At 40.9% G+C, this 21519-nt stretch overlaps 1 protein-coding gene across 6 annotated transcripts in view; it reads right to left on the reverse strand.

Annotated features, from left to right (window-relative positions):
* Positions 1-21519, reverse strand: part of ACSM5 (acyl-CoA synthetase medium chain family member 5) — a 185331-nt gene that overhangs the window by 158190 nt on the left and 5622 nt on the right. The gene's annotated exons all lie outside the window — the stretch shown is intronic.

A 21519-nucleotide genomic window follows, 5' to 3' on the forward strand; every position in this document is an offset into this window, starting at 1 on the left:
AAGGTGGCTCATTAACATAATTCCCCTCATTAGAAACCAAAGAAGCTCTTGTTGAAAATTTTCCACTAAATATTACAGGGCCATAATTCCTGCATCATTAGGTGCATAGCTCTGAATTCTAATTGCAAACCTTCCCCTCTGATCTGTGAAAGACTCAGCTCTAGAGGGCCTTCTTTCTTTCATTCAATAAAAATTATTGAGCTCCTATGTATTGTGTACTGGATTAGGTGCTAAAGATAGAGATAAGAGAGAGTCCCTGACCTCAAGAAGCTCATAGTCTTATAGGTGGGACAGGGAAATAGAAGCATAATTGCAATGCAAAAGATACATGTGTGTATTTGTATGAAAGAGAGGGTGGAGGTGGGGTAGGGGTGGGAAGAATATGAGAAAGATATTTGGAAAAACCTAATAGCTTCTCAGCTTGGTGGAGAGAGTTGAGGTGGAAAAGAAGGGTCAGGGGAAGGTTTCCAAACTATGTAGTCCATTAGCTATTTTGAGGATCACTGTGTGAAAATTCAGAGAAAGGTATTTCTGGCTGGGGAACAACATGTACAAAGGCCTAGAGGCCTGAGGAACAAAATCAGGTCCAGGGACCTGCAGATAGGTAGTTCATTATGTCCAGAATTTAAGAGAGCAAATTGAGAAGTAGAGATAGGCATGTATTGGTGGATGGGAGTCATATCACAACATATTTTGGAAATCATGATAAGGAAGCATTTTCAAGGCTAAGAGAAGAGGGAAAGTGAGAGGTGAAGGAGGTCAGTGATAAAACACTTCACATGTGATACCTGGAGGATCACCCTCCTAGCAAAAGCCCCTTCTTCCCACCCTAGAAACTTTTCCACTCCCTCCAATCTCCACCATGTTAACATGGTGGCAGTCAGAGGCACCAGGTTACAATTTGACTGGACAGTTAACTGGGTTGGAGATCACCTCATTCATGTTGAACCAATCAGGCTTTAGGAATGTTCTGAAATGACGAATGCATTTTAGGGGAATGAGAGAGCTTTTCTCAACTTATCAGAAGATTACTCCAACCTCTTATTGACTAAGACCCAAACAAGATGGGGGGAGATGGTGACTTTCCTAGGACCACACAGCAAGACACCCAGGCCCACCTTTTTCCCACTTGCTTGAGCAAAAAGGAGAAAGGTTTTTCAAAGCATAAGCTACTCTCATGCCTTCTGCTTCAAATTTTTCTACTAGTCTTTTCATTATTTCAGCCCACGCCCACCCCACTTATTTTTGTTTGACATGATACAGTATCTATCTTGTGAGAAATGGTGAAATGGACTATAATAAATATATTGCTTAAGCGAAGAAAGTTGACAGGAATATAAATATGGGGCATGATATATAAAGCCCCACACATCTCAATGGCCTCATTTATTAAAATCTTGCCATGCTAAATTTACAAAGAGTACTTGTCTCTCTATGGGTTCTCATAAAATACTGCTTACACCATTGCTCACATATAAAACCCTCCCCAATTTCACTATTAGCTGACCTTTCTCTATGTAAACCTCAAGGACTGGCTAATGTCTACCAGGGGCTTGGCATTTAGGTGTGTTCAGTGTAGAATTTAGATTTAGATATAAAGTGAAGATATGATGCTCTGGTCAAGGTTAAAAAATAAGAATCAAAATGGAATTTCTCAAGGAATCCTGCTCTCTGGGTCATTCCCATTACTAGCCATCCATCTAATTAATCTTGAGCCAGACTCCAAATAAACAAAGTTCATTTATCTAACTAATATTTATTGGACACCTACTATGTTCTAAGTATTGGCAGGACAGAAATAAATTATCTACAGCTCTTGCTCTTAAAGTATTCACAACAGAATGAAAGAAATAAATAAAGAAACACACCGTTTGGATATATTGTGATAAGTGGTGTGACTGGAAAGTTGAGAGTCTGTGACTGGCCAGACACTGCCCTGCCCTTATACCACAGTCTTGTATTTACATATGAATCTCCACTTTATAATTATGGGAAATGAAGCTCAAGGAGGAACCTCCAAAAGTGAGGGATTTGAACCCAGGTCTGTCTGAATCTGAAGACTGTACTTATTCTCTGGTTCCTTTTGACCCTGGCCTTTAAGATGGGGAACAGGCTCCCCATGTGGGTTCAGCACTGGATAATAGCTAATGTACTTCAAGTTTCCCTGTTTCCCTGCTTTAAACTACTACTTCTTGTTCCTATTTCCCCACTCCCTAAATGCACACATGAAAGATTTGTTTGCTTGCCCTTCGTCCATGCTGATACATATCCATTGCTTGCTGCCCACCATTCACTCCTTTTTCTTCTTTTAAAATTTTTTTAACATTTATTTGTTTTTGAGAGACAAAGGGAGACAGAGCAGGAGTGGGTGAGAGGCAGAGAGAGAGGGGGACACAGATTCCAAAGCAGGCTCCAAGCTCTGAGCTGTCAGCACAGAGCCCAACGTGGGGCTTGAACCCACGAACCATGAGATCATAACCTGAGCCGAAGTCGGATGCTTAACCAAATGAGCCACCCAGGTGCTCTCTTTATTCGTCTTTTAACAGAACCCTGGTATCCCTTTCCCTCTTTCCATTCACATGCTCAGACAGAGCCAATCCCACAAACATGGCGCAGGCCTAGCCAAGCAGTCACAGTGATATGTCCCAGCCCATTCAGAATGCACCTGGGGGTTTTTGCTGAAATTGTTGGGAAAGAGGGGCTGTCTGTTGGCTGAGGATGCTAAGTTGGGTAGTGTAAGCCTGAAGCTGTCCATAGCCACTCCTGCCTCCATCTGGGGAGAAGTTGCTATATAATGAAGTTAACAGAGGAAGCAGACCCAAGAGCTGGGGAGACACTGATCCTGGATTCCCTTTCCAGTTCATTTTAGCACTACGCACAGCCAGGCTTGAAACCTGCATTATCATAGATCGTCAAGGTACATGAATCAGTAATGCCCCCCCCTTTTTTTTTTAGCCTAACTTGAATTCAGTTTCTGTCATTTCCATCAAAAGAGTCCTAATTAATACATCCACTAGCCTTATTTCCTAGAACTCCTAGAGGCTAGAACTGAGACTTAGTAAAGTCTACCATGTCATCTAGCTCCTAAAATCCCCACCAACTAGCCAGCTCTCCACCCAGATAGCAAAGAATTGGGTTAATCTTAGACCCAGAATCCTGTCAATTCACTCCATCATCTTCCTCAGTGACACTTGGAAGAAATTTGAGAAATGTCCCCTTGCATGGTTTTGGGAGAAGACTATCTCACCATGTTGGGAATTTTTGAAGACATACTCCAATATGAGCTCTTAGGAGAAATGTGTGTAGTAGTAAGCTAGGTACCTGGCCTTGCAAAAAAACAAAACTCCCTCTCACAAAAAGTACTAAGTAAAAAAAAACAAAAAACAAAAACAAAAAGTAGACATAAAATTATAAACAAAGGATGATTTGAAATTTAAACCAAGAGAAGATACATAGTGGAGTAAACTGGGTTGGAACTTTAAAATGTAGTGTTAAGTACCAAAAAAAGAAGAAAACTGATGGAGATTTACACATAACACCACTTAAGTATAATAAAATCACATGCACATAGAAAACAACCTTGCATATTTTATAAGTAAACTAGCATTAGGGTCATATATCAAAAACATTAGAGTCGGTGCCTATGAAGGAGGGGGTTGGAAATAGGGACTGGGGATGAACAGAGTAGGGAACGATAAGTAAAACAAGAGGGACATTGCCTAAACTGACGATGACTATGTGCTATGAACTGGGAAGTATAAGTAACTCTGTTCTCTGTATCTGAGGTCACAGACAAGAATGGAAGGAAGGAAATAGAAGGAAATACTCCAAGATGTTAATGACAGTTGTACTTTAGTCAGGGAGCATTTGGTTACCAGGAAGAGAAACTCACTCAAGGAACCTTAGATTAAAAGAGGGGTGACTGGGCACCTGGGTGGCTCAGTTGGTTAAGTGTCTGACTTTGGCTCAGGTCATGATCTTGCAGTTTGTGAGTTTGAGCCCTACATCGGGCTCTTCACTGGCATTATGGAGCCTGCTTGGGATTCTCTCTCCTTTCTCTCTGCCCTCCCCTGCTTGCACTCTCTCTCCCTCTTAGATAAGTGAATGAAAGAATACATAAATAAACAACTTAAAATAAAAAAAATAAACAAAGAGGGTTGGTCTTACAAACACAACTGTAGATAGTTCAGGCTGGCCTCAAAGAGTTGTACTCTTGGGCACTTTCTCACCTCGCTCCATCGGAACCACATGCTCTCTCCAATTGGCCTCTCATCCTATCTTCCTCCTTCACCTCCTGCAGACCAACTCCTTGCTCATTCATTGACTTCCTCAGGATCCATCACGGAGACCCCTGAGGCAGCTCCACACTAGGATCCTTCATGATGGGTCCACATACCTTTGCACTTCAGCCACCATGACCTTTCCCCCAGCTAATAGTCTCTGTGACTATCCTAAATTTGGGAGAGACAGATATAACTGGCCCAGCATGAGTCAGCTATTTGCCCCTGGTTTAAACAGACTTGTCATAGTGAAAAGGAGTTGGGGCAGATGAAAGGGAAATGAAAATGAGCTGGAGGCTAAGAAGACAGCAGGAGGAAAAGATTAGTATATCTTGTACAGACTGTCCCTCAGTGTTGGGATTATGGATGGTTACTTTCTTTATAATTGTTAGCATGATCCAATTTTCCTAAAATGACATGAGTTGCAAATAGAATGACTGGTGCTTAAAGATACAAGCTTTGGAGTCCGACAAAACTGAGTTCACGTTCTTGCTCTTCCACTTCCTATGGATGGTTGGAGCAAGCCCCTCTACCTTTCTGAGCTTCTCTTTCTTCATCTGAAGTGTGGGGTATTAACTTTCTCATAAGCTCTTATAAGCAGTAAGTGAGAAAGAGAAGCAAAGCACAGTGTCTCATTCACAGTAATCAATCAAGAAATGCTTTTATACATAAAAAATAGTATACATAATTTTTATAATTAAAAATTCTTAACCAAAAGAAATAAATAAAAGCCTTTACTCTGTTGCTACTGTTTTTTCCTTACCCCATACTTCCTTGGAATACAGAATTTATCTGTGCTGGAAATGGCTGTTGGAAATTAGCACTGTATACCAAGAGCCCCCCCACCACCACGTAATCAATAAACTAAGACAGCTCCCTCTTCCTAGTAGCCCTCATCACTCACTCTAATTGATCATTATGAGGCATGCTCAGAGGGTCCCTAGACTCATATGTTAATTGACTGCACACCCAGTTAATGGGGAACTCCCAAATTCCCCAAGCGTGAGCAGACTCTATGCTCCCTCCTGTACTCACAGTGCATTCTGGGAGCCTTCGGAGGAGAGAAGGTTGGCAGGTGGTGCATCTGACAATTAATTAGGAGCATGCTGAGAGGTCTGACTCCAAGCCTAGCTAATCGCATCATTAAATCTCCACCCATCCTCCATCCCATTTCCCAATCCTAAAGGCTCTCCCTAGCCTGCCATTCCTGTTCACTGACAGGCAGTCAGAGGAAGATGTGAGCTCTGCTCAGGTCTGTCCAAGACAGAGATGGTCCCTCCTCCTCCTGCTGCTCCTCAGTTCTGAGACTGAAAAAACTGACCAGGAATATGTTTTTTGACAACACCTGGGAATGAAAGTGAACCAACTTCCTCAAAAGGATGCGTAAGGATTAAAGGAAATAATAGAGAATTAAACGAAGCTTTTCAAGGGGAAAAACCTCAACCTGCATTAGATATGCAAAGCCTGTTGATCTTTTCCTCTGAGGATGTAGTGCGAAACATGGTTAGTTTGCTCTCTCTTGCCCACATCCATTCTCCTCTTCTTTACCCGATTTTGTTCATGGCATCCACACATACAACCAAAATAAAATGTTTTTCCCAGGCTCCCTTCAGAGAGGGGTGGCCCCATAACCCACTGCTTTTTTGGGGAAATGTAGTAGTAAACCTCAGACAGGATGACCCTGCACAAATAATACATGGGGGTGCTTTTGCTTACAGCTCTTCACCTTCTCCTCCTTCATCTCCTCAAGGTAGATGCAATGCCTGGGGGGTGCAGTAACCATTTTACAACCATGAAGAGAAAAGCCAACCTCGAAGGATGACTGAGCTTAAAAATGGAAGGAGTCTGGGACTCTAATGGCCCTGTGGACAGTCATGACAGCCTGGGCTGCCTCTACGGATTTGCTATTATGTGAAAAAATAAAGCCCTATTTGGTGAAACCACTGTAGGCAGCTCTTACCCTCATTTGAACACACTCCTGAGACTGATACTGACATCAGCCTGACACATAGATGTGTCAATGTACAAAGTTATAGTAACAATAACAATATACTATGATCCCATGCCATAGAATTGGATTATTGGGGTGTCTGCACAAGACAAACTCTTAGTACAGTTAAAACTCTTTAGTACAGTGACAGGCACATGGCAAATATTCATGAATCTTGGCCTTTATTACAACTTGAGGTTGAGAAAATGTGTAAGACTTATCAAGAAGTCTTTGATATAAGACTTATCAAGAATTTGGAAGGAAATCAACACCAAGATTTGGGGAACCACAAACAAAGTGATAACACTGATCCTGGGTTCAGAAAACTTCCCCCCTTAGCAAAGATCCTGGACCTGCTTCTTATAAGGTGTGGGACCTCTGGAAAACTACTTAACCTCTTGGAACCTCAGTTTCCTCTACTGCAAAATTAAGTAATTATGAGGATTAATACCCAATGTAAGGGCTTAATACATGTGGTTAGCACTTGTGGTTAATTCCACCTGGAAATGGGAAGCAATCTTAAAGGAGAGAATCTCCCAGGGCATCAAGACAGGTTGCCAGCCAATATCTCAGTCTTTCGGCAAAGGTGTTTTTCAGCAGGCCCCATGAAAAGCAAGAGGAGGCACTCAGCATATTTCCCACTTTGGTAAAAACCTCTGAGAGAGGCAGTAAATTACTGAATCCTTGTTTCAGCTATATCAAACATAGTGCAGATTCCATTGGCATCTAATACTGATATTACAGCCCCCAGGAATAACAAGTGAAAGTAATTAAGTTTAATGATTCCAACGAACCCAATATGCTTGATTGCAGTGTGTATGCCTAATTATCTTCCTTTTTTGTTGTTGTGTGTGTGGTATAAATAAGGTCTATTTGTCAAAAAAAAAAGCACTAATTTTAAGATGCATTAGGGAAAGTTGCATCTACAGCACCTTTCTGAAGGGCTCACTCGAAACCCTGCATGAGGATAAAGTCGCTTTGCTTGTCAAAATGGCAAAGGAGGAATGATGTAATGCTTAGGTCTCTGAACTGTGGGACAAAACCAGGCTTCCCAACAGCAGAGGAGGAAAGGAAGGAGGCCCAAGCTCTCCCATCCTCTCCTCACCAAGGTAAAGGAAATACAGAGGTGGAGTAAAGGCTAGAAGCATTCCTGGGGAGGAGATGGTGAGGTCTCACTACTGCCTTTGGGCATAAGTCTGCTCTGCTCACCTGGAGACATGCCTCTGTGGTAGACTGAATCATTGGTCTCCAACACCTCCTTTTCCCATGTGACTTTCACTTCCCTCCACTAAAAGGACAGAGTATATTTCCCCACCCCTTGACTCTGAGTCCAAATGTGACTTACTTTGGCTAATAGGATGAGGTGGAAGTGACAGGGTGCCAGTTGAAACCTAGGGCTTAAGAGACCTTAAATGCTTCCATTTACCATCTAGTGTTTCTGTTATTGCCATGTGACCATCGCTGGGCTAGCCTGCTGTTGCTGAGTGGAGAAGGAGAGAAAAACATGGAACAGAGCCATGGAGTCAAGCCCAGCCTGTATCAGCTGGATCTCATCCAAGCCACAAATATGGCGGCTAAATAGTATATGCTTCTTGTTGATTTATTAAATGACACTGGGTGTTGTTGCTGGTGGGTTTTTTTTAATGCAGCATAAGGGCTTTAATATAACAACTAAAACCTTTAAATACTTTGAGAATTTTGTGACAATAAGCAGTTTTCTGGGGAATGGTTTCCCAGCTTTCCAGGGATCCTGAAAACTGTATCTGACCCAAGGAAAATGAGAAACACCCTGTAAGAATTAACCACACCTACCTGTACTCAGCCACAAGGTGACAAATCCTGAGGCATTATTGGCTCTTGTCTCTAACCCCCAATGTCTCTTTCCAACTCCACACTCAGTGGCATCACATTAGTAACTTCAAATCAGGCATGATGGTAGTATTTATATCATATAGACCAGCAAACACTATAAAGCAGGGCATTTTTCCTTCCAGAGAGCTATCAGCATACTAGTGCCTCCTACTATCACTTGGTCAGATCATCTTGCTGTTTTGACATTAGCAGAGTCTCTTGGAAGTAGCCCCTCTTCTTCATCTTTGCCTCCAGTGTCCTCGCACAGAAGTGGCCTAGAGCTACAGAAAAGTGGTCTCTGTTCAAATCCCAGTTCTGCTGCTTAGCAGTTGTATGATGCTAGTGAGTTCCTTAAACTTTCTCAGGCTCATTTTCCACATCCATCAAATGGAAATAATAATAGTTCCTAAATCTTAGAGTTATTAGAAGGATTCAATGGACAATTAAAGCAAAGCCCAGAGCACCATTTCTGACACCCTCTAAGCCCACAATAATTGACAGCTATCATTATTTGGTCTGTGTTCACATCATCTTGGTTGTTGGCAAGACCTTCCAACTGACCTCCCTCTTGTTAGTCTTGCCCCCTTTCAGTCATCCTTCCCCACAACACAGAGAACAAACTTGCAAAACCACAAATATAATTGTGTCACTGCCCTTTGCCTTTGAAGACAGTCCCAATTTACAAATAGGGAATTTGAAACTTGAAGAGGCTAAGAAATTTGTCCAAGGTCATGCAAGTAATAAATGACAGGATTGGAACCCAGGTTCTTCATCTCCACATTCTGCCCCTTTGACCACATACTACACTGCAGGTGAAAAGAAAGGGAGGTAGATGGGATGGATGAATGAACAAATGGAACAACAGAAAGACAGAAAGGCAGAAGGATGGATGGACATCTAGAAAGGATGGCAGACTCTAGAATGAAAGGATGGATGGATGGACAGATGGATGGATGGACGGATGGATGGATGGATGGGAGGATAGAAAGACAGCAGCATAGAAAGACAGAAGGATGAATGGATTGAATGATGGAAAGATGCCGGATTCTCTAAAGTTATATTCTCTCCTTCCCTCTGGCCTGGCCTTTCCTAGCAAGGGATTCTCTCATGGACACCTACCTGGGACATCTGCTGAGAATGTAGCAAGCCCTATGGACACTTCCGCTTCCTGGCTCCTAGCTCCTAGTTCCCTTTTCCTCCTGTCAGCTTAATCCCAAATCATCCCTAAACAAGTTCCCCTCGGTGATCAGCTTCAGTGAACTGGCCAATTCTGTCTTCTTCCAGAAGCTCAGGTGTTCTCATGACCAGGGACCAAATGTTATGTCTTAATAGCTAATATACACTAGGCATTTACTGTATGCTATTATAGAACTGTCTCATTTAATTTAAATGATACCCTTATAAAGTAGGTACTGTTATTTTCTACATTCTGAAGATGAAGAAACAGAATCACAGAGAATTTAAGTAATTTGCCCAAAGTTGCACAACTACAAAGTGGTGGATGGATCCAGGATTAAACTCAAGCAATCAGACCCCAGGATCTGCACGCATAATGACTGCACTATGCTGCTGTGTTTCTTAGCTACCTCAGCTGCTAGCTGCATTTTCTGTATTTGGATGGATAAGTTGTTGCCAGTCTATGAGGGATGGAGTCACATTGTCTGTTCTGACCTTACCTAAGGCATTTCTCACACACCTGCCAATTTATACTAATTAATAGTCATGAACAGCTGCTGAATGCAGGTTATAGAATATATCACCATTACCAAGCGAGAGCATTGTGTGCCAAAGATACCTCCCACATGGGATTAAAGGACCTCTGACATCTTGCCTAAGAAAAAACACTCCTATAGGAAACATGGCATAGTTGGGATGGGGGCGGGGGTGGTGTTAAGATCCATGGTGGTTTCAGAATCTGGCAAACTTAGATTCTAGCCCCAGCCCTGACATTCAGTTAAACTGTGCAACCTTGAGCAAATTACTTAACATCCCTGAACCTCAGTTTTCTTACCTGCAAAACGGGGGAGAAAATAGCAGCTAGTATGTATAGTTATAAGAATTAAATGAGAAAATATGTACAAAGGGCTTGGTACAACCAGAAGTACAAAAATGATAGCTATTGTGCTGGTTATATCATGCCTGTATCAGCCTCTCTCTGGGAGGATCATCTGCCTGGAAATTTTATGAACTATGGTAAATTGTAGGAAAATACCTCTCTATCATTAAGATGATATAGTATATAGTAAATGATATAGTATAAAACCATCTGGAAAGAAAGGCTACATTTGTTCAATGTGTGCTTTTTTTTTTTTAAACAAAGAAAAATTTCAGTCAACTTTGACCAAAGGCCCAAGGCCCTCACTCCCACTGCTCCTTTGTCTCCTCCCCAAAGGCCCCCCTGCCACCTACTACAGAATTAGTTGGGTGAGTTCCTCCTCTGGTTTGATTAGCTTCCACTTGTTAACTGACAGGGTTCAATGCAATTTAATTTCATTGGGAGGAAGTGGTTCAGAAATCAAGGTCATTTAATTTCTGAAAGGCAAGTGAAGGGTTGCCTTTCCCAAATGATCTTTTTGCCATCTATTCCCCTAAAATGAAAAGTACAGTGGTTAATACAATGGCTTCAAGGTCATATTAGATCACCTTTCCAAAAAAGAGAAGAATTCTTTCCAAGGGATTTTAATTAGGTTGAGTACAGCTAATTCTTCCTTTGCTACTTATTCCATTTCCTTTCCTTTCTGTAATTACTGCCAGTGTAACGCTCCTCACACACACAAATGGAGCTGAAGAAAGACATGCGATTATCCTTTATTTTTCCTTCATGCAAGAAAGGTGTTGTTATCCACTGCATTCAGTCTTTGTAAATCTGAGGACTATGGTCCTAATAGCCTTACACACATGAGTGTCAGCATCATTATAAGAAGTGAGGGGGTTCCCAATGTGATCGTAAAACTGTGACACACAATTCTCCCCTCCACCTGGTCGATATAAAATGATTAGGTATCAGGACAAAGAAAATCAACTCATGTGCATGTTGTCGATCAATAGACATGTATCAAGTGCCTACCAAGGGCTCAGTAGGGTGTTCAGTGCATGGGAGTGGGGGCTGTAAAAGAGACTAAGGAGCTAGGTTTGGTGAGACAGACAATTAGCAGGTAAGATAAATCAATAATATGCAACTTGGTCCTGAACAGCAAAGGCACTGTGTAGTACTGGTGATGGGGGTTGGGGGAAGACAACCAAAATGCTCTATAGAAGAGGTGAGCCTTGAGTTGATCTTGGAAGCACAAATAAGTTTCAGATCATTCATTTATTTAAATATTTCCTGAGCGCCTAATATGTAGTGGACATTGTCTAAGTACTTTACATATGATATTTCATTATTTCTTACTTCAGTCCTAAGGAGCAGGTGCTATCCTTGCACCCACTTCACAGATAGTGAAACTAAGGCTCAGAGACATTTAGCAAACTGCTCAAGGACACATAATAGTGGTAGAGCTGGGATTTATAAACAAGTTTTTCTTTTTTTTTTTTTTCATGTTTATTTATTTTTGAGAGAGAGAGAGAGAGAGAAAGAGAGCACAAGTGGGGGAGAGGCAGAGAGAGAGAAAGAATGAATCTGAAGGCTCCAGGCTCCAGGCTGTAAGCACAGAGCCCAATGCGGGGCTTGAACTCATGAACCGTGAGATCATGACCTGAAGTGAAGTCAGACACTTAACTGACTGAGCCACCACAGGTGCCCCTACACACAAGATTTTCTGATTCCAGACCCCAAGACAAAAAGAAATAGAAGACCCTATGACCCAGTAATAATAATACTACACAAAGACACCAATTCAAATGGATATATGAACAATACTACCCAAAAATACCAATTCAAGGGGCGCCTGGGTGGCTCAGTCGGTTAAGTGTCCAACTTCGGCTCAGGTCACGATCTTATGGCTCGCGAGTTCGAGCCCCGCGTCAGGCTCTGTGCTAACAGCTTGGAGCCTGGAGCCTGCTTCCAATTCTGTGTCTCCCTCTCTCTCTGACCCTCCCCCCATTCATGCTCTGTCTCAAAAATAAATAAACGTTAAAAAAAAATTTTTTTAAATACCAATTCAAATAGATATATGCAGCCCTGTTTATTGCAGCATTAACAATAGCCACATTATGAAAGCAGGCCAAGTGTCCATTAATAGATGAATGGATAAAGAAGATGTGGTGTATATATATATAGTGTATAACTAATAGATATAGGTATAGATATAGCTGATATATACATACAGTTAATATAGTATATAGCTATATTATGTATGTATACCTTATATATATACATATATATATGGCAGAATATTATCTAACCATAAAAAAGAATGAAATCTTGAAATCTTGCCATTTGCAACAACATGGGTGGAGCTAGAGAGTATAATGCTAAGCAAAGTAAGTCAGAGAAAGGCAAATACCATATATGGAATTCACTCATATGTGGAATTTAAGAAACAAAACAAATGAACAAAGGAGAAAAAAGAGACAAACCAAGAAACGGACTCTTAACTATAGAGAATAAACTGATGGTTACCAGAGGGTAGATGTAGGGAGGAATGGGTGAAACAGAGATGTGATTAAAGAATACATTATCATGATGAGCACTGAGTAATGAATAGAATTGTTGAATCACTATTTTGTACACCTGAAACTAATATAACACTGTTAACCAAAGTGCAATTAAAATTAAAAATTTAACAAAAATGAAAAATAAGTAAATAAAAGGATAAGTGTTTTTTTAAAAAGGAGAGAAGAATGGAACCCATTGAGAAAGGAGAGATTGTACAGTTTCTTTAGATATGGAACAAAACTGGAACAGAACCTTTATTTACAGTGTCCACAAGCCAATTCTGTGATGTGTCTCCTCAGATACTTCTAATAGTGCTTTATTTTCATCATAGCACTTGTCAGTACCTGCTATTTTTTGCTTTGATGGTTTATTTGTTTCATCAATCTCCCCTTCCCTCTAGGATGTGAACTCCAAGAGCAGAAGTCCATATCTGGCTTGATTACTACAGACTACTCAGCACTAGTTCTCTGACTGGCACACAACAGGGGGTCAACAAGTACATATGGAACGACAGACTGAATCTCATTTCCCAAGAGCCAAGGGAAGGAGGATGTTACATTATAAACTCCTACCCAAGACAATCTCCCTGACTGTCATTTGCCCCAGTGTTACCAGCACCTAGGACAGTGCCCACAGCAGGTGGCAGCTACTTCTTGACTGTAGAAAATTTGAAGAAAGTAAAAGGGGGGGGGGAGAGAAATGGAAGGAGGGAGGGAGGGAAGAAGGAAGGAAACAAGGAAGAGAGAAAGAAAGAAAAGAAAAAAGAAAGAAAGGAGGGAGGGAGGGAGGAAGGAAGGAAGGAAGGAAGGAAGGAAGGAAGGAAGGAAGGAATCAGCTGGGGCAGAAAGGCATTCACCAATTTAGCAGAAAGCAGATTCAAGTCAGCTAAATTATTATTCCCACTCACTGACAGACTGAGCCACCTTGCTAGAGGACAAGCCAGAGAAAATTCCCTGCCCTGAATCCATTCTCAAAGTGACCCAAATGCCTGGCTGTTCCATAACACTGGTGATTCTCCTCTGTGTATATCACCCTGAACTGATGCGAAAGAGAAAAGTGCCCTCTGGACCCTGACGATATCACCACAAACTTGGGTTGTCTTTTCATTAATTTGTGTTTTCCTAGGAAATATTTATTCATGTAGTTTCTATTTGGGCAATTATTGAAATTGTGTCTAATTACATGATGATGGTAAATAATAATAATAATCACCTAGCTGCAACATGCTCTGTTTCTATTATGGGTAAGGATTTTTTGCAATTTACTATGACATATTCTAAGGTAGCAGTTCTGATTAGGAAGGATAAAAGGTGTCATTTTAAATATTTGGTTGAGTTATCACTATTCCTACCCAACTGCTATGCAGGAAACGTCCTGTATCTTTTTTTTTTTTATCTAGTCCTAGGGCTCTACTCTTTAAATATTATGACCATGATTACTATTAATAATAGCCACTCTTAATTCAGCATTTACAGTGTGCCAGATCCACTTAAAATCCAAATTAAAATTCAGTGCAAACTCAAGTGCTTTCAGAGACCAAGAAAGTATGGTAAATGACTGAAGTAGGCTGGGCTGGAGAGACAATAGAGAGCAGTGCGGTCTGAGGTGAACTGTAGCTTGCATGCCTGGTCCAAAGAAGACAATACCACTCACCTACAGCTGAGAATCGCCATTTGGAGATGTGGGAATGGTGCTGCCAATTCTTCTGACTTTTCAGGAGAAGCCAGAAATATGGGTTTGCATACGAAATTCCCAGATTTTTTAAACTACTGTGTGTGCCAACAGTCTGTGCACCGCCTGTTTATCACCCTTTAATCTCAGGCATCCTCTGTCAGAAGCTTCTGGAAAAGACTGTTCTTTCAACAGGGGCTGTGTAGACGTTGTTGTCTGTGGTGTGGGGGAAGGAAAGGAAACACTGCAACTAATGTGGAGCCAATGTGAAGGCTGTGAGAGGCCATTTCTCATTTTTATTTAAATCTCATGGAAGTAATTTCAGAGAACAATGAAATATCATCAGAAGTCTGGTCAGAGAGGACAGGCAGGTGAAGGGGATGGATATAATTACTGGCAGCACTGATAAGGAGAGCCAGAGACAGACAAGCCAGAGTCATGAAGAAAACTGTCCTTCTCCGATGGCCCCCACTTTGGATGCAAGGGGGTGCCCCATGCCCATGGGGCCGGCTAAGATGTCTGTATCTGCAGAGAAGGGGTGCCAGGCTGTCCAAGTCAGATCCCACAAGACCAGGAACAGAAAGGCTGACCCTAGCTTTTATGTAACAGGGGAAGAGTCCCCATGCTTCTTCCATCTCAATTTAAGCATCATGACTCAAGGAAGTCATCTGACCAAGTTCCATACTCTTGATATTCCCTCTCTATAGTACCTCATACTTCCCCTTGGTAACATTCATTACACATATGATTATCTGCTTATGTCAAATCCACTTTCCCTCATGGATATGAGAATAGGGATTTTATCTGACTTTTTTACCATGATATCCCTAGTACCCAGAGTGCCTGACACATAGTAGGGGCTCAATAAATGATGGCTTCTAAATGAACCAGTGAATGAACAGTCTTTTGACTTTAGGCAGAGGTTACTTAATAACACAATACCTCACCTGTGAAACAGGGACAATAATAGTACCTCTCAGAATTGTTGTCTTCTCTGCACCAAAACCCAATGAAAATTTCTACACTGTGTATTTCATGTGTTCTCCAGAAAAGGTCTATGAAGTAAGTCCTCAGGTTTTTATATCCCAACATTGCACTGAGGAAACCAAGACTTATAAAGGTTAAATGACTTGCCTAAGATCATACAGCTGGGGAGTAACACAAAGGAGATTCTAACCTGTTTGAAGTGTGTTTGAGTCTTTTTCACTTTTCCACAGAAATTTAGAGTGAGAAAGACATTTTATCAAACTGATGGGAACCAAAGCAAGCTTCACAAGGAGGCACATTTACCCTGGGTCCTGAAGAGTTTAAGAGAGCCTGAAAGGCAAAGGAAGCAGACAAAGTATTCAAGGTGGAAGGAACAACTCAATCAAAAGTGAAGAAATATCAGGTCAGTTGAAGGACTAGTGGGTGGATCATTTGAGATAAAGGGGAGTCCTGAGCAAGGTTGAAACTATATTGTGAAAACTTTGAATCAACTCATCCTCTCAACAATTATTTATTGAGTGCTTGACATGTAAGGCATTGTGCCAGGTGATAGGGAAAGGGAGCAAAGCACACTGGCTTCCTGTCCCCATGGAGCTGATGCTCTAGCAACCCGCTACACTGAGTCCATAGCATTGTGGCCAGGACCAAATGAAGAAGTAGGAAGAAATTACTTTGAAAAGCTAAACTGTGTTATTTAAATTCTCTCCTCTGTTCTGCTATGTCAGATAGATGGTTCATGGTCATTAAGTGAAAACTCTAGTTCAAACTGGCTTTCACAGAAACAGAATTCATTAACTCAGGTAAAAGAAAAAATAGAGAGTAATCTGGCCCTTGTCCCAGGGACTTAACCAAGTGAGCAGAACAAAGCTGAACAGCACTCTGCTCAGCTTCCCTGCGTGTGTGTGCTTCATTCTCAGACAACCTGGCCACTCTCAACAGCTCCAGACCTTACCTTCTCATCTTCTCACCTTCACATCCTACTGAGATGAAGCTCCTCTTTCTCAACAGCTGAATCCAAGTTCAACTCTCCTCGGCCAGAAAGTGACCACATGCTCACCTCAGAACCAATCACTATACCCACAGGGATGGGATATGCTAATTTTCTTAGCTAGCTGGAACTCCTTTTTGCTGAACCAAGCAAAACAAACGAACAAAAACATAAGCTAAGAGTTAAGGAAGAAGGGTTCTTAAAAGAAAATTCTGTCAGACAGCCACATGCAAAACAATGAAACTATCTCAAATCATACACAAAAATTAACTCAAAATAGATTACAGACTTAAATGTAAGACCTGAAACCATAAAACTCCTAGAAGAAAATGTGAGTGGTAAACTCTTCAACATAGGTCTTGAAGATGATTTTTTGAACCTGACATCATAAACAGGTGGGACTATACCAAACTAAAAATCTTCTACACAGCGAAAGAAACCATCAACAAAATGAAAAGGCAACCTACTGAGTGAGAAAAAAAATATTTGTAAATCATATATCTGGTAAGGAGATAATATCCTAAAATATAAAGAATTCGTACAACTCAATAAAAAGAAACACATACAAATAAACCAATTTAAAAATGGGCAGAAAATCTGAACAGACACTTTTCCAAAGAAGACATAAGACCTACAGATGGCCAACTGGTACCTGAAAAGATGCTCTACATCATTAATCATCGGAGAAATGCAAATCAAAACCACAATGAGGTATCACCTCATACCAATCAGAATAACTATTATCAAAAAGACTAGAAATAAAAAGTGTTGGTGAGGATGTGGAGAAAAAAGAATGCTTGGGCATAAATGATAAGAATGTAAATTGGTGAAGCCAGTGTGAAAAACAGTACAGAGGTTCCTAAAAAAATGTAAAATAGAACTACCATATGATCCAGTAATTCTACTTCTGGGTATTTATCCACACAAAACAACAATACTAACTTGAAAAGATATCAGCACCCTCATGTTCACTGCTGCATTATTCATAATAGCCAAGATATAGAAATAACCTAAGTATCCATTAATGGATGAATGGATAAAGAAATTGTGAAATATTATACAATGGAATATTATTTAGCCATAAAAAGGAATGAAATCTTGCCATTTGAAACAACATGGATGGGCCTCAAGGTCATTATACTAAGTGAAATAAGTCAGACAGAGAAAGACAAATACCATATGATCTAAATTTCATGTGAAATCTAAAAAAAAAAAAATTTTTTTTCACAAACAGAAAACCAAGCTCACAGATAGATACAGAGAACAGATTTGTGGTTGCCAGAGGCAGGGGGTGGGAGAAATAGATGACCCGTAGCTGTTTTTTTTTCTAGATTAAATACACTGAATTTACAAAAAGAAAACTCTTGGGATAATTTTACCAGAAGAATGGTAGATTCTGGAAATCAAAGCATAGCAGTCCTCTATTACCAGCAGGTTTGTGATTTTAAATTTTTCACATTATCAAAAATCATATTATAAATACAAGGTCAGACTTGCAAAGCCAGAGTTGTATGTGTGTGTGTGTGGGGGGGGGGGGGGGTAGAGGGGGGAGGGATTTGGCAGAAATTTCACTAACAAGGTTTTCTTTTGCAAGGTAGATATATTTATTTGTCACTGCAAGCTATAAAACTGACAAGACACTGCTGAGCAAATCCTCAGCAGTACTTGAGATCAGACCCAAATCAATGAGCCTCGAGAGTGGTGGCTCTCAACTTTGGCTGCACATTAAATTACCAGAAGAGGTCTTAAAACTGCATATGCTCAAGCCTCACCCACAGTGATTCTGATTTAATCTGATTTGGGGTGTGGTCAGCTTGTGGGTATTTTAATTAAAACAGTGGTTCTCAACTTTGGCCACAATTAGAATCACTTGGAGAGTTTTTAAAAATCCCAAAGTCCAGGCTACAACCCAGACCAATTTCATCAGAATTCATGGAGGTGGGGCACAGGCATCAGTATATGTTGAAGCTCCCATAAGCATCACGGAAGTAACCAAAGGGAACTTAAAGAATATGTCCCCAGCAAGCAGACAACTGCTCTATGAAGCAGATGGGTGCTCCTTTGCAACGTATGAGATGATTTTTCTTTTGATATCCATGATCTGGTTCCCAATTTTGTTCCCACTATATACAATAGAGGTCTGAGTTAGGCAAGCCATGTCCATTAACTTAACTGATGGCATCAGATCCATTTCTCAGTATGAAAACCTGTGTGGAAGGAGAGCTAATTTTCATGGCTCACACATGAGATACCACAAGCCACCAGCACTGTCAATGAGTCAAGTTAGGGATTTTCATTAAAAGCTAATATTAAATAAGGGCTTAAGTTTCTTCCAGACCCTGTTCTAAGCAGTCGACATAGACATGATTTATTTAATCTTCAGACAACCCTGTGTTATCATTATCCCAATATTATAGACAAGGAAACCGAGACAGAGGTTCAATGACTGGCCCAAGATCCCATGGCTAAGAAGTGGTTAAGCCAGGATTTGAATCTCATAAGTCTGTACACTTAACCTCTATGTTGTAGCAAGCCTGGAAGTTAAAAGGAATGTTCAATGCATCTGACTATATTGCCACCCAGAATGACCACATTCACACACCGTGAAGGAACTCTCCCCTGTGTTCTCATTAAAGACAGTGCTAGTGGCCTCTGGACTGGCGGCCTTTCAGATTAGGTCCACAGGGTTCCCTCTTTCATCCACTGGCTCAAATGATTTGACAAGGCTAAAGATACTTCAAGGGGAGGAGGGTGAGATAAAGGGAATGGATATTCACCACTCTCATGCCTCAATATCTCTGATCAAAAAAAGATGTTTTCTCTTCATCTCTTTCTCTATTAACTGCAATTTCACCTGTGTGACTCAGCTCAGGATTAGCATCCCCTCTAAGAAATGTCCCCTCCTTCAAACACTTCTCACTCCCAGGTTTTCCTTCTTTCTCCAATGAAGTGTAGAGCAAACAATTTTCATATTAACAGAAAGTCAGAGTGCCTGGGTGGCTCAGTCAGTTAAGCATCCTGACTTCAGCTCAGGTCATGATCTCACTGTTCGTGGGTTCAAGCCCCTCATCAGGCTCTGTGCTGACAGCTTGAAGCCTGGAGTCTGCTTCAGATTCTGTGTCTCCCTCTCTCTCTGCCCCCGCCCCTGCTTGCACTCTGTCTCTTTCTCAAAAATAAATAATACATTTTAAAAAAGAGAGAGTTGAGACTCAGAGCAGGGGACACTTGGGTGGCTCAGTCTGTTAAGCCTCTGACTTGATTTCGGCTCAGGTCATAATCTTGCAGTTAGTGAGTTCAAGCCCTGAATCAGGCTCTGAACTAAAAGTGCAGAGCCTGCTTGGGGTTCTCTCCATCAGCCCCTCACACATGCTCTCATGCATGCTCTGTCTCTCAAAATAAATAAATAAACTTTTTTAAAAAAAAGTTGAGACTGGGGCAAGGGCTGCAATTGTTTAGTAAAACCACCCTGAAGAACAATTTTGGTTGTGAAAAGATGATCCTCAGAGTCTGGAAGTATTAAAACATCCATGAAAAACTGAAGGTCTCTTTATAACAATGTGGGGGGAATTTGGAAGCTGCTGGGAAAAATCAGTAGCAAGGATGGGAGATTTTTGGAGGTAATGGATAACAGTGTGGCTCCTGGAAAGGAAACCTGAAGAATGATGTTAGCAAAAGATAAGTCCCCTCATATTCTGGCAGATCTGGGAGAGGGATCTTACAGTAGGATGTACTCTTAAGCCACACTGGCTATGCTATAATTGAACCCCTTTTATTACCTCTCTTTCTTTCCCCTCCCCCACAAAACAATGTTAAGTGAATGTTGACTTTATGCAGTTCTCTTGGTTGACTGGCATTTTGGAAAAGCAAGGGAAAGTAGCTTTGTTGCATATTTGGGCTTATACAGAAAAAGAGAAGAGCATAGCCACAGAAAGAAAAAGACAAATGTACCCAAAAGTAATGGAAATTAGAACTGGTGATATGAACAGAAGCCATAAAATTTAGGAAAATCTTGGGGAAGACTAATCCAGCAGCATGATATGCAGTTAGGGATATGAGCCAATGTTATTTAATTCTCAAAAGACAAGGCAACCTCAGCTATTATTTTAGTGACACAAGGTTTCTTTTAATAATGGGTTTAAAAAGGCACTAATCTCTCCTTTACAAGTTGCCAACATTATACAAGAAACTTGAACAAACAACTTTTTTAATAATCCTGATTCTGGCCATAATGAACCATTTTAAGCACTGCAAACACTTCACATTTTGATTCCCCTACAGATTTTTATACATTTTTTCATCTGCCTGAAACAAACATGCCCAACATCTTTGCCTATTTTAATTTCTTCTATTCTTTCAGATCTAACCTTAGCTGTCACTTCCTCTGATGTTTAGTAAGGATGCTTTAGACTGCCAAGAGAAAACAAAATTCAACTCAAAATGGCTTGAACAAAAGGATATTTATTATTGAATTTGATACCTTGTAAGTGCCACTCTGATCCTCTCAATGCATTGCATTCCTCATGCCAGTGGGCCAAGAGCCAAAGAAATGAGTGACTGTGCTATTGAAATTAACTGATTCTGAGTACGTGAAGAACTAGAGGTGCAACTACAGAATGGGGGCAGGGAGAATTCACTGGAGCATCTTTTGGTGCTTTCGTGCCCCATGTTAATAGAAAATTGGCAGTTTCAGGAACAATGGCACAATAAGGGCAAGGGTTCAGAGAAATCTAGCATGGTAGTAGAGGATAAAGATGATGTATATGCATTATGAGGTCACAACCAGCTGCAATAGCAGAAATCATAGTTTTATAGTTTTAGAAATTCTCTTGCCTTGAGTCTTGTCAGAGAATTTAGCTGGCTACCACCTTGAAGGGGATTCTGTGACTAATCAGACATGTACACTTTCTCTCCAGGAAGAAGTAAGGTCATTGTGTTTTCAAAACTGGAGGCAAGAGGGGGAATCTTACTGATGAAAGGGGTGGACTGTATTAGACACCATTTCGCAGGACTCTTATCCACCACTGAGATTCCGTGAGAATTAGGTGCAATCTGTACCTTAACTCATCCCTGAACCTGGGCCACACATTTCTCATCTTCCCAAGGTTTTCCAGTTAATGCCAAGCTGTTGGACACTGTGGGACATAAGCTGGTACCC

Source organism: Panthera leo, chromosome E3 (assembly GCF_018350215.1).
Source record: "Panthera leo isolate Ple1 chromosome E3, P.leo_Ple1_pat1.1, whole genome shotgun sequence".
Taxonomy (NCBI): domain Eukaryota; kingdom Metazoa; phylum Chordata; class Mammalia; order Carnivora; family Felidae; genus Panthera; species Panthera leo.